The following is a 15,431-nucleotide window of genomic DNA, read 5'->3' as shown; positions in this document are numbered from 1 at the left end:
TCCTGTCTTACGCCCTTTTTAATCTGATCGCTTCGTTCTTGGTCTTCCACTCTTATGATTCAAATGGTTCAAATGGCTCTGAGTACAATGGGACTTAACATCTGAGGTCATCAGTCCCCTAACTAACCTAAGGACATCATACACATCCATGCCCGAGGCAGGATTCGAACCTGCGACCGTAGCGGCCGCGCGGTTCCAGACTGAAGCGCCTGGAACGGCTTGGTCACACCGGCCGGCTCTTATTATTCCCTCGTTGCTTTTGTACATGTTGTGTATTACCGTCTCTCCCTATAGCTTACCCCTGTTTTCCTCAGAATTTTGAACATGTTGCAACATTTACACTGTCGAACGCTATTTCCAGGTAGACAAATTCTATGAAGGTGGCTTGATTTTTCTTTAGTCTTACTTTCGTGATAAATAGCAACGTCAGAGTGCATCTCTGGTGCCTTTATCGTTCCTACAGCCAAACTGATCGTCATCTAACACATCTTCAATTTTGTTTTCCGTTCTTCTGTATATCATTCTTGTCAGCAACTTGGATGCGTGAGCTTTTAAGTTGACTGCGCGATCATTCTCGTACTTCTCAGCTATTGCACTCTTCGGGGCTGTGTGAATGATATTTTTCTAGAAGTCTGATAGTGTATCGCCAGACTCATACGTTCCCCACGAATGTGAATAGTCGTTTTGCTGCCACTTCCCCCAGTGATTTTTGAAATCCTGATGGGATCTTATGTATCCATTCTGCCTTATTTGATCTTAAGTCTTCCATACTTCTAAATTGATTCGAATTCTGATTCCCTGACTCTTCCAGTTCGACTCCATCTCCTTCTTCTATCACTTCAGACGAATCTTCCTCCTCATAAATGCTTTCAATATACTGCTTCCACCTAACCGCTCTCATCTCTGCATTTAACAACGGAATTCCCATTGCACTCTTAATATTACGACCCTCGCTTATAATTTTATGGAAGGTTGTTTTGACTTTCTATATGCTGATTCAGTCCTTCCAACAGTTCTTTTCTGATTTCTTCACAGTTTTCATGGAGCCCTTTCGCTTCAGCGTTCCTGTACTTACAATTTATTTCATTCGCCAGCAACTTGTACTTCTATATTCCTGAAATTACTTGAACATTTTTGTACTTCCTTCTCTCATCGATCAGTTGAAGTATTGCTTCTGTTAGCCATGGTTTCTTCGCGGTTAATCTCTTTGTACCTATGTTTTTCTTTCTAGCTAATGTGATTGCTCTTTTTAGAGATGTCTATATTCCTCTTCAGCTGTACTGCCTACTGGAGTATTTTTGCTTTATCTACAGCCTTAGAGAACTTCAAGCGTGTGTTTTCATTCATTAGTTCTTTCGTATCCCACTTCTTTGCGTGTTGATTCTTCCTGACTAATCTCTTAAACTTCAGCCTACTCTTTATCACTACTACATTGTGATCTGAATATATATCTGCTCTTTGGTACGTTTTAAAGTCCAGTATCTGACCATGATGTAATCTAACTGAAATCTTTCCGTATCTCCCGGGCTTTTCCAAGTATAGCTTCATCTCTTCTGATTCTTGCAGACAGTACTCGCTATTATTAACTGAAATTTCTTACAGAAGTCAATTGGTCTTTCTCCTCTCTCATTGCTAGTACCAAGCGCATATTCTGCCGTAACCCCTTATTCTGCTCCAACTCTTACAACTTACCGGACTATCAGGTTTCCATATCCATTTGCGTACTGTATCACCTGCTCAATATCTTCTTATTCTTTTTCTCTCTCTTTATCTTCGGTTTACGACGTCGCAGTGTACACTGAACTATCGTTGTCGGTGTTGGTTTGCTGTCGATTCTGATGAGAACAATCCTATCACTGAACTGTTCACATTAACACACTCTCTTACGTACCTTCCTGTTCGTACAGAATGCTGCTCCCGTTATACCACTCTATGCTACTGCTGATATTACCCTACTCTCATCTGATACGAAATCCTTGTCTTCCTTCCATTTCACTTCACTGACTCCCACTACATCACTGATTCTTGAGCCTCTAGGGTAGTTTCCCAACCCAAGGCCAACAGAGTGCCCTCTTTAACAAGGCTGTTGGCTGAATGAGGGTGGCTCTGTATGCCGGAAGTCTTCGGCAACCATTGCTGATGATTTTTATTCAATATTTAAGCTGTGGCGCTGTCAGAACCAGAGACCAAGATTTAAGTAACGGAAAACCAATTAAAGATGGCACAAAAGTGCTGAAAGGTGTATGGATCTATATGAAAAAAAAGCGTTTTGCGTAACAAGCGGACCTCACATCCAATAATTTTTATTTGCAAACACGGCCAATGCGGGAACACCAAGACCTAATGATGATTATTTAATAACCCAGTTCGATACCCGACACCACAGACGACTCTGTCAAAACGTCTGACGTAATCATCTTTCATTGTTTGTAAAGCACATTTCTCTGATGTCGTAAGAACGTCTGAAGAATTGATTGCATGACCATCTGTTTACATTCTTTTATGTCCAGTGTATATCACACTAATACCAAGACTTAAATTATTATTCCATTGACCTGTATCGCTACACAATACAAATATTGTGTTCTTGCGTAACGCCATGGGAGTTGCTCACTTTTCGTTTTCGAGGAAATTATTTTTAGTTTAGTATCGGTCAAAGAAAAATGTACTTGCACGGACTCAGTTGTAACTGCAAATACAGGACAACAAAATTACATTTAGATATAAAGAGATGAGTCAACTTGGCAACGAGATTCAAATTGACATAGTTAAGTTGCAATACGCGATAATGTACAGCGGGTCTAACATGCCCCTATGACGTAAAATCAAGGGAATGACAATTGCAAACAGAAACTGTTTTAGGTGTAATTTTAGTAGTTTAATTATCACTTCATGTTTTACAGATATAAATAACGAAAACGCACTGAGGGAGGCAGAAAGCACGATGTTGACGAAGAAAGTTTTGGAACATTTTTAATTAGAAACAAAAAGTAACGTACTTGGAAAGTAGTATTTTAAGAATTTAATGCTAAAATACTGTTGAGCCTTCCTTTACGGCTGTTGGAACTTAATACCGCAGTAAATTCTGATAGCTATCAACAGAAATAGTTTCTAGTGTCTTCCACACACAGTAGCGACGCCGTCGCGGATATTATCAGACGCGACAGTACCTAAAACGCTTATCTCGGCCGGTCAAAGAACCGTCAGATAGGAGGGGAAGCACTCCCACACCGTGTCACGTAACCTGAGACGCTGCTTGTTGCTAAGCAGGAGATCTGGCGAGGTTTGATGAACAACGACCTCATAATACCTTTATACACATTCCCGGTAATTTTCCGCATTTGTGTGCTGAATCTTTCACTCACATCGATGAGATCGTTTTAGCGTGTAAAGATAAAAGCGACTTGTTTACATGCAATAGATATGTGACGCTACGGCAGAGTGTCAGCTGGGTTTTCCAGATTAGCATGAGACATCTATGTGATTTCTTAAGAGGCACAGATAATCAGTTTGCATCATACTTTTCCAGTGCACTACAAGCGTGTCTCAATTCTGTGAAGGCAGAACTAATTTCTCCAAATTTACATGACAGGTTCGTTGACATGCTCGAATCTCATACAGTCTGAGTAACCGCCTTCTTGTTCCTGGTCTTTGTTTGGGAATGGGCATTGTTAGTGGTAGTAAGTGGCCGGATGAATTATAAGCCTCGTAAATATTGCTGATTACCTTTAACTGGTTCCTATTGCTACTAATATTCGGTTAACACTGCTGTGTGAAAAGTTAAATATTGCTGCAGCTCAGCCACGCATCTTATAAGCAAATAAACATCTGTCACCGAGGTTGCGACCACAAAACACAAATACCACAAACAAAATGAATACATATAAATTATTTACATAAGTGGATAAACTGTATATTAATATTTGAGGGTAATGGTGATTTGATAATAAAGCTTCTGGGAATGTGCCTAGGCAGTGTTCCAAAGTATCATTAAACCAAGGAAGCAGTGTACCTCCAATAATTTTGTAAAAAACCGTTCTTTACATTTCAGTTTTGTAATGTCTGTAGAGTAGCAAAGTAGTAAACTAGTGTCTTCCAAGTAAACCACTATGTCAACGCGCTTCGTTAAGTGAAAAATTATGTAAAGCCCTTTCATTGAACTAGTCATTTACAGAACATTCATAATTTTTAGTCTGCTGAGTTACTGCGAGAGACTTACACTAGTCATAAATCTAACGATAACACGAACCCATGTAACTCACTTTAAATGTTTATACTCGGGAATTTTGTGTTTACAAACACTAGTTGTCATCTGGCAGTGTGATATGTTTTCAGCTGCTCCCTACCTGGGGTGACAGCTGCGATATCTTTGGTGCCGACTGTTAGTTGTCTCATTTATCGTTAATCTGGAGCATATTCTGTTATGTTTTCCATAAATCGTATGCAGCGACTCCAGAAACTAATAATACTGCGATGTCTGCTCCGGAGGGTTCCACTGTCAAAACACATTAAAAAATACAAACCAATTTACACTGTTCCAACGTAAAACATGACAAGATGCAACCGACCATTGATCATAGAAAACACCACTCAAACTTAACCTTAGACAACTGGCAACATACTCTTCGTCATGCAGCTCGCTCATTTATTCATACTTCCGAAAGTTAAACAGTATTTGATGCTCGGCCCTTAGATACTGTACCAGTTATGACTCCATCTAACCATGTAATACAGTTTACTACACCAACGACAGTAGTTCAATGTAACTGCCTCGGCATCATAACAGCTCAGAGCCTCTTTTCGAATGTAAATTATACTCATATATCTACGATGATTGTGGCGTAGCTGAATTATTCCACATCGGCTATCTCTGACACGTTCTGAGGATTTAGTATGTTCAGAATATATTGTGTCGTCTTCTACGATGAATATTCCCCAATCCCTTTCCTCTTCTGTGTCTGCTTTCTTCTAATTCTTACTCCTCTTCCGATATTCTCCTTACACTAATTCGCTTTATCTCTAAAGTATTGATTGTTACAAGACACAGAGTAAAAAATCGGGAACGCAAATGTCGCTTTATCTCTCAGTACCATTGCCGTCGTCATATATCTTCAACGAACAGCATTGATCAAATTTCTTCCTTCTTCACTTACCGGTAAACAGTTCTCTTCTCACAAAATTGGCGCACTTTTCCCGTAGTATAATTTCGTCCTTGTCCTTCGCTGAAGTCCCTGCACAGTCCTTCAGTGATCTCTGTTTCTCTCTCTCTCTCTCTCTCTCTCTCTCTCTCTCTCTCTGCGTTCTTAACAAAGCAATGATATTAATTCTGGTATTGGGCCGAGATCTAGAATTACAGTAAAATTACATATACCTCACATGTAAAATATATAGATATATGTGGCACAAAATTATCATAACACAAAAAATACATACTATCAAGAAAACAATAAGGAAATGGTAAAAATTAAAATATTAAAAACAATATGGAGGCACAAATAAACCCTGGGTCGAATTGACCCACCGAAATCATCCTGGGGCCAATACATTTTGTCCAATGTTTCGGGCTTTATTTGACACAGAGAGAGTATAGCAATGCTGTGTAAAACTATTAAGTTGCTTGGTGGTTTTATGTTTTAGTATCAGCATAGCCAGATCTTGGTCATAATGCTGGGTCGTAATTTAGCTAATCATCACCGGAATTCCAAGTTTCGTCCGTTCAGCAGCCCGATGGACAGCAGCCCCCATCTTCAGCAGTGGTTCAGCAGTGCTCGCTCACCTGCCCTGTCCAGCCACCTGGAGGCAGCCTGTCAGGTACATGTTTTCTAATCATACCCACGGCTTTCTGAACACCCTGTTCAGCAAACACACCACTAGTAACGTCAGTGAAAAATAATGGGTGAAAAGCTGGGAGTGGAAGTGCTAGGAGCCGGCCGAGATGGCCGAGCGGTTCTAGGCGCTACAGTCTGGAACCGCGCGACCGCTACGGTCGCAGGTTCGAATCCTGACTCGGGCATGAATGTGTGTGATGTCCTTAGGTTAGTTAGGTTTAAGTAGTTCTAAGTTCTAGGGGACTGATGACCTCAGAAGTTAAGTCCCATAGTGCTCAGAGCCATTTTTTTGGAAGTGCTAGGCAACCAAATAAACACCATTCACATGAAGATTGAAAATTTTTCCTTACTTACAAGGGAGGGCCACGACATTCCGATCACGGATTTGCTTCAAACTTTCAGTAGTCCATTAGGGCAACATGATGTGCAAGTAGTAAGGTGTACTACCTGGACGATTCCGAGAAAATCGCAGGAAAGATTTTACGCGTCAATGATTTGCCGGTGTGTTGCGACCCTGAGTATGAAATGGAGGCGATCATGTGGTCAACCTTTAAGTTCCGTAATCCGTGTATCACTAATCGGTGGACCACTGGAGTCCCATTCATACATTTTTATTTTTATTTTTTCAGTACTTGTCATATTGTTTCATAACTATTACATTTAAAAGGCAATATGATGAAAAAGCGTATGAATTTCATGGGTGTTTATTGAATTTCGTATTGTATTTGGTAGTTTGCTGATATTTATTATCACAATAAATATCACATTAATATCGACAAGCAAATGACGCATAAAGTTTTCCTGAAATTGTAAGCCTTTCGTGATTTCCGAAATTCCTTATACCTGCAATCGGGTATGGTACCGAGAGCTGTTTTGGACCTGGGCGCTTCGATCTGCAGACACATGTTTCAAGGAGGAAGGCCAGGCTTGCAAAGCCCAAGTCAAACATCGACAAACAAAGGTGAAAGTAACTTTATTCAATAATACAATGAGTACAATATGCCAGTATATGAGGGTAATGTACGATTAATCGTTGGATGTAGTTTCATTCTTACTAATTGCAGGATGCTATTTTTCATACAGAAACGAAAATCATAAATTGAAACGTCATCTACTAGATGGAATGAATGCATTTTTCCACTCCAGGCTGCTTCCGACTACTCTCAACGACTGTTCGTTCGCTACAGCTTGCGGTAATAATATCTCATTCTGAGAGTTTGTGTGTGCGCGCAACAGCAGAACCGGTAGCCAGCTTTCCAAAAAAAAAGATATGAATGTCCAACTTCCAGTGATGAAAAAAATATCAATTTAAAAAAAAGCATGAGCGGGACTCCAACGAGCGATTACGTGCTCAGGATCGCAATGCATCTGACGTGTAAGCCTTCTCCTGCGATTTTCTCGAAATCGCCTAAGTAGTACACCTTATTACTTGCAGATTATGTTGTGCTAATAGACTATTAAAAGTATGCAAAGTTTGACGTAAATCCATGATCCGACAGTCGTGTCATCCCCTTGTTAGACCAGGACCGCAATGATTTCATTAAACATCGAAATAACGCAAAAAAATGCCAAAAATATTCAGTGGAACAAAGACGCCAAACAACCTGCCACGTCCTTGACAATACGATGACAATGCACCCACCAAAGAGTCGAGACCAGCCACCCGTACTGGGGGTGACGCCCCACAAAAGTGGCATCTAACCTCGCGCAGCCACTGGCCGTACTGTAACATCCAGAAAAACGCTCGTTAGACTACCTATAACAATTTTATGTGAGGAACAAGGGCAATTTCTCTTAAGACGAACTGTCGGTAACACTATTAACACGAAAAATTCTACAGTGTGATGACTGCACCAAAAAAGAACAATTGAGCTTCAAACAGGTTAATAAAATAGTAATCTACGATATAAAAGGGGCAACTAATTGCTTGTAATGATCCAAGAACTTCGTTAAAGCCGCTAAGAATTTTCCGTTAAACTGAGAACAACTGGCTGGCAAAGATTCTCAGAACGCATAATTTTAGTAACAGCAACAACTGAAGTCTAACTAAAATACAATGAGTCTTTAAACAAAAAAATAAAGAATTTAAATCGTAAAACTTTAAGTGGCAGATCAAGCCGACTGAAAATTTCAGTTCATTTGCAACGATCCTCATCTACATTTGCTGAAGTAATGATACAAACAAACTCACGAATCTACAAGTGTGCTTCCCAGAACACACAAATGTTTTGGGCAAATGGTCACATAGATCTCACGAAATCCACTTGCTGTCACCCAGGGTTAAGCATGGTAGGCCCAGCACACTTCCACAGCCAGTGCACCGGTGCATTCAACTGGTGTTTGTGAACTATCGTACCACGTACTGCACCGCGTATTACTGTCTCCAGCCTTCAACCTCCAGCCAGCACATCCAATTCCTCTTGAATTCGGCACTGCCACAGTGCACCGCGCTCAGCCAGTGCTTGTACAGTGCTGACTCTTCCAAAGGGCTCCAATGAGAGGCCGGAATCCAACCGGTACACAGTGCTCCAGCTCAATTCGGAACACTACAAAACTTGTTGTTTTTAGATTCTTTGGGTCGATGATTAGGAATCCGATGTCTATGATGAATTCCATTTGGCAAATGAAAAATTATAAATTTAGCAGATTTGATTAAAAATCGGGTTATAAAGTATTGTGAGATTACTGATAATGAATCAGAAGTCGAAATTACCTGTAGTCATTTTCGTCGCTTGTAACATTACTGTCTTCAGATGGTTCATCGCCGACGGGTTGTCCACTCGCAGACGGTTCGAAAGGCAGAGTCTTTTGCAATGTCTGTTTATATTCTTAACTGTCATTTTCTGGGGATTGATCCGAAGATGCAAGATAAAATACTACATCCATCTTTTCCTCACAGAAATATTTACGAATAAAATCTTCTCGGTAACTCTGGATATCCTTATTCCAAGCTTGCTGTGCATTTTCAGGTAGCTGACCTATCGGCAACAGAGTACCCATTATGATTGACTATAAGTGTATCAAAACTATTTGGCCTGATGTTGGCATTGGGCGTTATTACAGAATATTGTGAGTCCGGTGAAGTTGGTGCCAAACTTTCGAGAAAAACTCTGTGTTCTGCCTTACGGCAGGTCTTGTCTTGGGGGAAGCCTAGTCTGAGAGGTCCACCGCATGACCGTCTAGGGAAGTGATACCAGTGGTGGTTTCCCGTTGCCTTCTACTGGTGATGATGAAATGATAATGAGGACAACACGACACCCAGTTCCTGAGCGGAGAAAATGTTCGACCCAGCCGCGAGTCGAACCCGGGCCCCTTGGCGTGACAGACTGCTCCACTGACCACTCAGCTATCGGGGCGGACAAACTTTCGAGAAAGATCCATTTGTTCTTAGTTATTGATGTGTAGGTTTTACTCATAGAGTCCTCTGTACAAAATTGGGATAGTCTGAAAAAAAATTCTTGTGGGGAGGCAGAAATTTTGATCTTGTAAAAACCTTTTTGCCAATGTGTGAAATAAAAATTAACGTAATTTCGAATAGTTCCCCAAGAATTCTACAGAAAACCCTGATCCCTTTTTTTGTGCAGATTATAGTTGATGAGATAACTGCAATAATGAGGGAGCCATTTTTACCGCGTGGTACTACTCCACGCTAGTAAAATGATTGTCCACTAAAAATGTGCGAATACGTGCCCGCAAATACATCTGAACTCGTTAAGTATGCATTTAATGTGGTGGGAGAGTCATTTACAAAAGTAGAGCCACGCAAAGAAAATTTTATAGCCAATGGTTTCGGATAATATTGGCAGTAGTTTTAGTTTTAAGTCGATACCCGTATATATCATTACACCGGTTAAAAATGTCATATAAACGCCTTTGGAGCGCTACCCATCTTATTTTATTTTGACAAATAGACAGTATCACTATCATATAACAAACAAGTCACCCAAACAGTATCTGAAAAATTTATCGTTGTCTGAATTACTGTTTACCGTCAACATTCGCGGCACATATCATATCGACTTGAGAGAAGATTGGGCACGTATGCAGCAGTGCAGTCTACACGACATTTCGCGGGACTACAGCCAGAACGAGCATCTGTCGTTTTTCTATTCTGCCCATGTTTTGAAACGAGATGGACCACTGTACGGCATGGAGAGGCCCTTCAAGCTTCACAAGAGGACAGGCCGCGCCGTCTCCGGAGAAGCTCGCGGACCTATTGCTCGGAAACCAGCATAGGTAACTCCTAGAGAACTACTATCGATATGAGTCGATACGGCTCAGTCACACACTACTCTTTAATACATACACTGATAAAATTGCAAGGGAATGGAACACAAAACTACATAGTCACACATGTGGTTTCAAACAATAAGATTGTAAAATGACAACACTTTTTGCAGGTGATTAAGCTGTATTCTCGAACAGTAAGGTGGACCGCAGGGAGCTGTCTGTGAACTACACAAAATATGCCAAGTGCATAACATAGCAATAGCAATATCAATAAAAAAAAGCAGTGTTGTTCTGTGGGAAAGACCCAGTAAGAACAAAAACGACAAAAACACACTGCTCTGCAAAATTTACGGTCGAGGTGGATAAAATCACACATAAAATTAACACACCCGTTGAAATGAATGAAAGTGCTGGAGCATGTTACCAGACACTTCCCAGTGATGAACAGAATGCTAGACGGGACATGGCGTGAAGTCAGCGTGACATAGCGCCAAACGCTGCTGGCCCGGTAACACGAGGCAGTTGCAAGGACGGAAAAAGAAAGTGTGTGTCAATCGGCTATCAGTTACGGTGCACTGCAGTGATATTCTTCATTGCAACATGGTGCGGACACAACATCTTGATGACATCACAGAGAGAAGAATTATCGGGAAACTGGAAGACGGAATTAGGATGAAGGGTGTAGCCCAAGAGTTTGGTATTGCTCACAGCATTGTTTCGGATGCATGGAGAGCGTTTAGAACCACTGTATCCACTGTCTGAAAGGGAGGAGATGGTCAAACATGGTCAACTACAATATCGGATGACTGCTACAGTGTGCATCAGTGGAGAAGGGACTTGCACCAAACAGCGGGTGCAACTGCAGTCACATTTAACTGGACTATAAGGCACACAATCTCATGCTTCACAGTGGTGTAGCGGCTGCATGCTGGTGGTCTCTCTTTGCTCTACGATTAGTAAGTTGTGTTCCCTTGATCACGGCACCACGGCGTTGCTGCCAGGAGCCTAGGGACTAGACCAACGAGGAGTGAGGTCGCATACCATTCTGGGATAAGACCAGGTTTGGTTTGAGTAGCATTCCGTACTTTCCATCGTACGGCGAGAGGTAGTAACACGTAATGTACCCAGGAACACTGTGAAACATGATCATTTGGTGGTTTAGATGTTATGGTGTGAGGAGACAATGTTGTCTGGACAGACTGAGCTCCAAATCTTTGAACACGATAAATTCACCAGTCAATGTTACTGTGACACTATGCTTCTCCAACGAGATGCATTCGGCTCTGACTTCATTTTTATGGATGACAATGCACGACCGCGTCGAACAACGCAGTTGGAGTAGCTCCTGGAGCGAGACGTTATTCAGCGGCTGGACTGGTCTGCCCGTTCCCCCGACTTAAATCCCATCGAGCGCATTGGATGCGTTGGGGAGACGTACTGTTGCAAGTCGACGTGCACCAACCAAGCTCCTCCAGTTGTCAACCACGCCTGTGGAAGACTGGAAAGCTCTACCACAAGAACGTCTTACCATCTTTGTGACCAGTATTGCAGCACGTTGCAGAGCAAGCATTGGCGTCTGTGGTGATCACACGCCCTGTTACTAGCCGTGTCCTACTTCTTTCAACGTCCAAGGGATCATAATAAGTCGCTGTGACCTCAGTGTAATTAGTGCATTTGAATAAAAGTGACATTTCTGTTGGACTCATTGTGTATTTCTTTCAGTTACCTTCTGCGATGTTCTTAAGTAGTTCTTTCTAAGAGTGGTTCAAGTTTCATCGTGCTGTGTTTCTTGGAAGTGGCACATCATGCAAAAGTTAGTTTCGTCCTTAAGTTTTGCACGCCAGTGTAGTAACAGGAAACGAGATCATAGAACAAGTAGGTAGATTTAAATTTTTGGGAACCACGTTATCGTACATGGGACACAAATAAAAAAGACAAAAACTGAGAAGTCCAGTTATCCAAACGGTACCATTAGAAGATGACTCCAAAATAAAAAGTACAGAAACTTATCTTCAGTTCATAAAGTTATTTCGGTACCAACATTGCCGTATGGGAGTAAACCCTGTGCAGTGACAAAAAAGGTAAAATAAGATTACAGTCTAATGAAACGAATATCCTCAGAAACATAGCGGATGCACAAAGTAAGATTATAAAAGACATATAGACATACGGAAGGATTTGAAAATGTTTGATATAAAAGTAAAGATTGAACAAAATAGGCAAAAACTACATTTGTTGCGAATACAGGAGTCAAGATTACCACTAAATATTTGGCAAATTATTCCTCAAGGCAGATGATTCAATGTGAGGGATTCATTGTAAGGCCAGGAAAAGGATGGAATGACCAAATGTAGCTGCAGTAGGCCGAGAAAAGCCTAACGCAAAGCAGACAAATAAGAAGCTTTGTAAAACGGTGAAGAGAGTTGTCTATGGCACTAAAATAAGTATTCAAATGCTTTCAGAGAGAGTTATGGTACATAGATATTTTATGAATTCCTCAGAGGACAATACTATTAACAGCTCTTCGAAGTACTGCCAACTCCAATGTCACACTTTGAAACGATGAGTACCTACCAGTTTGAATCGTGTAAACACAATTTACATGGCGCAATTTTGTTTTAATCACTGAAGGTCCTGAGAATAACTCACAAACTGTTGTTTGCCAGACCAGAGATTGATTCCAAGCACTTCACTTTTTGTGGAAAGAAAGAAGTTGTGGGTTGCACTCGTGGTCTGGCGCACAGTTTAAATCTGTCAAAAGTTCACAGTACCAGTCAGTTTCGTACACAGCAAATGATGCACACTTAATATACTCTTGTAGTTGACACGGTGAGTTAAATACAACTAACGGGTTATTCTCTTATTGTCTGTTGTTCAAAATTTTATAGACTTCCTACAAGTCTTAAAAAAGATTACCTCTAAATTTAGTCAGCAAGAAAGAAAACGTGTAGCTTCCACGATGGAAATGCTTGCTGACCGTAAAATATAACTGCTCGGGTTTCGATTTATTGCTACCACTAACTTCCAGTAATGAGGATGCTTACGATGTTTCCACGCTGGTCAAATTGGTGAACAATTTCGGTACAGAATATAAAGGAATTACGTTAAAGTAACTGTTGGGACCTTCTGCTTCATCTGTAAGAATCAATCAAAAAGTGCTCGTTACAAGCACACGCCGTACGTTAGAGACGTGGAGCGGTATTTAGACCTTGGTAATAGCTAGTAAAAAAGCATATCGATAATGAAACTTGAAATATGGGTAATTATTTAGCTCTAAAGCCATATTTGAACTCAGATATGAGTGGGAAGAAAGGGAAGTATGATAAGGGATTAAGGTCCAGTCAAGGGCTAGGTCATTGAAACACATCAGATGACGGAAGGATGAGAAAGAGAATCTACCGCACCATTTCAAATAACCCATCCCTGAATGAGATTTTCACTCTGCAGCGGAGTGTGCGCTGATATGAAACTTCCTGGCAGATTAAAACTGTGTGCCCGACCGAGACTCGAACTCGGGACCTTTGCCTTTCGAGGGCAAGTGCTCTACCAACTGAGCTACCGGAGCACGACTCACGCCCGGTACTCACAGCTTTACTTCTGCCAGTATCTCGTCTCCTACCTTCCAAACTTTACAGAAGCTCTCCTGCGAACCTTGCAGAACTAGCACTCCTGAAAGAAAGGATATAGCGGAGACATGGCTTAGCCACAGCCTGGGGGATGTTTCCAGAATGAGATTTTCACTCTGCAGATGTCAGAAAAACATAATCAGGTTTTTGTGAATCGACTGAAACTCACCCTTTAACACTAATGCAATTCCTATGGTTCCAGGGATTAGTGAAAAGCCACGTCTAGCTGCTGTGTGAGACGCAAACAACGGCTGCTGTTAATTCTGGGATACCGTCGTCACGTATACATTAATTTAAATCACTACACTACTGATATCGCTACACTAATTAAACAGTTATGGTAACATATACTGCAATTTTGTTGCCAGAGCAACCCAACAGGATTATTTGTTGGGATGAACCATTGATGCCTGAAAATTTGCAAGAGAAAGACACAAAAACAGCATCTATGTAATGCGATTACGCATAGCTTGTTGCTTCCTGAACGCCGATATCTTACAAATTTGTTTTGTTATGATTTAAGCAGGGCATTATGAAGACAAGGTTTAGCTCAAGACAAGCTGCACATATCTGAACACTCGCATCGTCTCGATTTTACCCAAAATGAATTATTGTGAAAATCGGTTCAGCGAAGTTATTCATTACATCAACAGCTTTGTAAATTTCTGTCCCTCACATCTACTGGAAGTCGAATGTCATACGCGAACAGCTGACGTTACTATTTGCCGAGACTGTTATTGATATGGAATGAAACAGCAAGTTTACTGGTACCAGTCACCGTTCATTTATGTCCACGACGAGTTTCAAAGGCTTAAACCACCATCGTCATGTGAATTCATAAGTGGTGATACGACAAGCGCGTGTTGTATTACGACTTTGGGGTAGCTTGTGGCACTGTCTAACGGAGAAACAAAACACTATTTCGTAATATGGTTCTAAGTGTGAAAATAAAACAACTAAAACAGAATACCTCCACTGGACACAGGCTCCTTTCCTTGTCGTAATACATCACATATAAACTGTCATACTTTGTAAACAAAGAAGGTACCTGGACTACAAGGTCCAAAGAACATACAGCCCCATTTACAAATATAGCAACACACCGACAGCTTTTACCCACTGTCAGCTTGAGACTACGTAAATCAGTAAATAGTATAATTAGCGTATGTATGCCCATATTTTAAAGCGTAATCAGTGCATCACCCCAAACCTCACTAAGTTATAAAACGTAGCAGATATATTCTTAATAACCCGCTACCCTGAAAACTCCGTTTTCGCTCAGTCACTCCATTCACACGCATATATATATATATATATCCATCCTCCAATTCATATTTTCCAGGAATTAATTTATTTGCTTACCTCCTATGGTATTCTCCAAATGTACAATAACTTAAGTAACTCACAAAATTCAGTAGATCCATGACCCACGTGTCAATCTAATATTACATATAGCTGTTTATATTATTAACTTGTGATCAGTTTGTTACCACAACATTTGTTTAGTAATATCTCGTAACAGAGGTAAGTCAAACAAACCGACATGTTTAGCATATCCAAAACTTGGCTCTCTTTCTCACAATCCTTTCATCCTCCATCTTTGAATACCAGTGTAATTTGTTATTTATGTATAATTTTAGCACTCTTGGTAAACATATTTATTGCACTTAGTATTTACAACATGTCATCTGATTATAAAAACAAGTACGAAATGTAAGCTGTATAAACTTGACAGAAAAGGCTATGT

The 15,431-nt window shown here is 40.8% G+C and overlaps 1 non-coding gene across 1 annotated transcript; it reads right to left on the bottom strand.

Moving 5' to 3' along the window:
• Positions 1-13,549: 13,549 nt before the first annotated feature.
• Trnas-cga lies at positions 13,550-13,624 on the bottom strand. Its single transcript has one exon. It is a non-coding gene; the product is annotated as a tRNA-Ser (tRNA).
• Between the last annotated feature and the right edge of the window lie 1,807 nt (positions 13,625-15,431).

Source organism: Schistocerca piceifrons, chromosome 1 (genome assembly GCF_021461385.2).
Source record: "Schistocerca piceifrons isolate TAMUIC-IGC-003096 chromosome 1, iqSchPice1.1, whole genome shotgun sequence".
NCBI lineage: Eukaryota > Metazoa > Arthropoda > Insecta > Orthoptera > Acrididae > Schistocerca > Schistocerca piceifrons.
The sequence above is the reverse complement of the archived record's forward strand: the minus strand, read 5'-3'. Positions and strand labels throughout refer to the sequence as shown.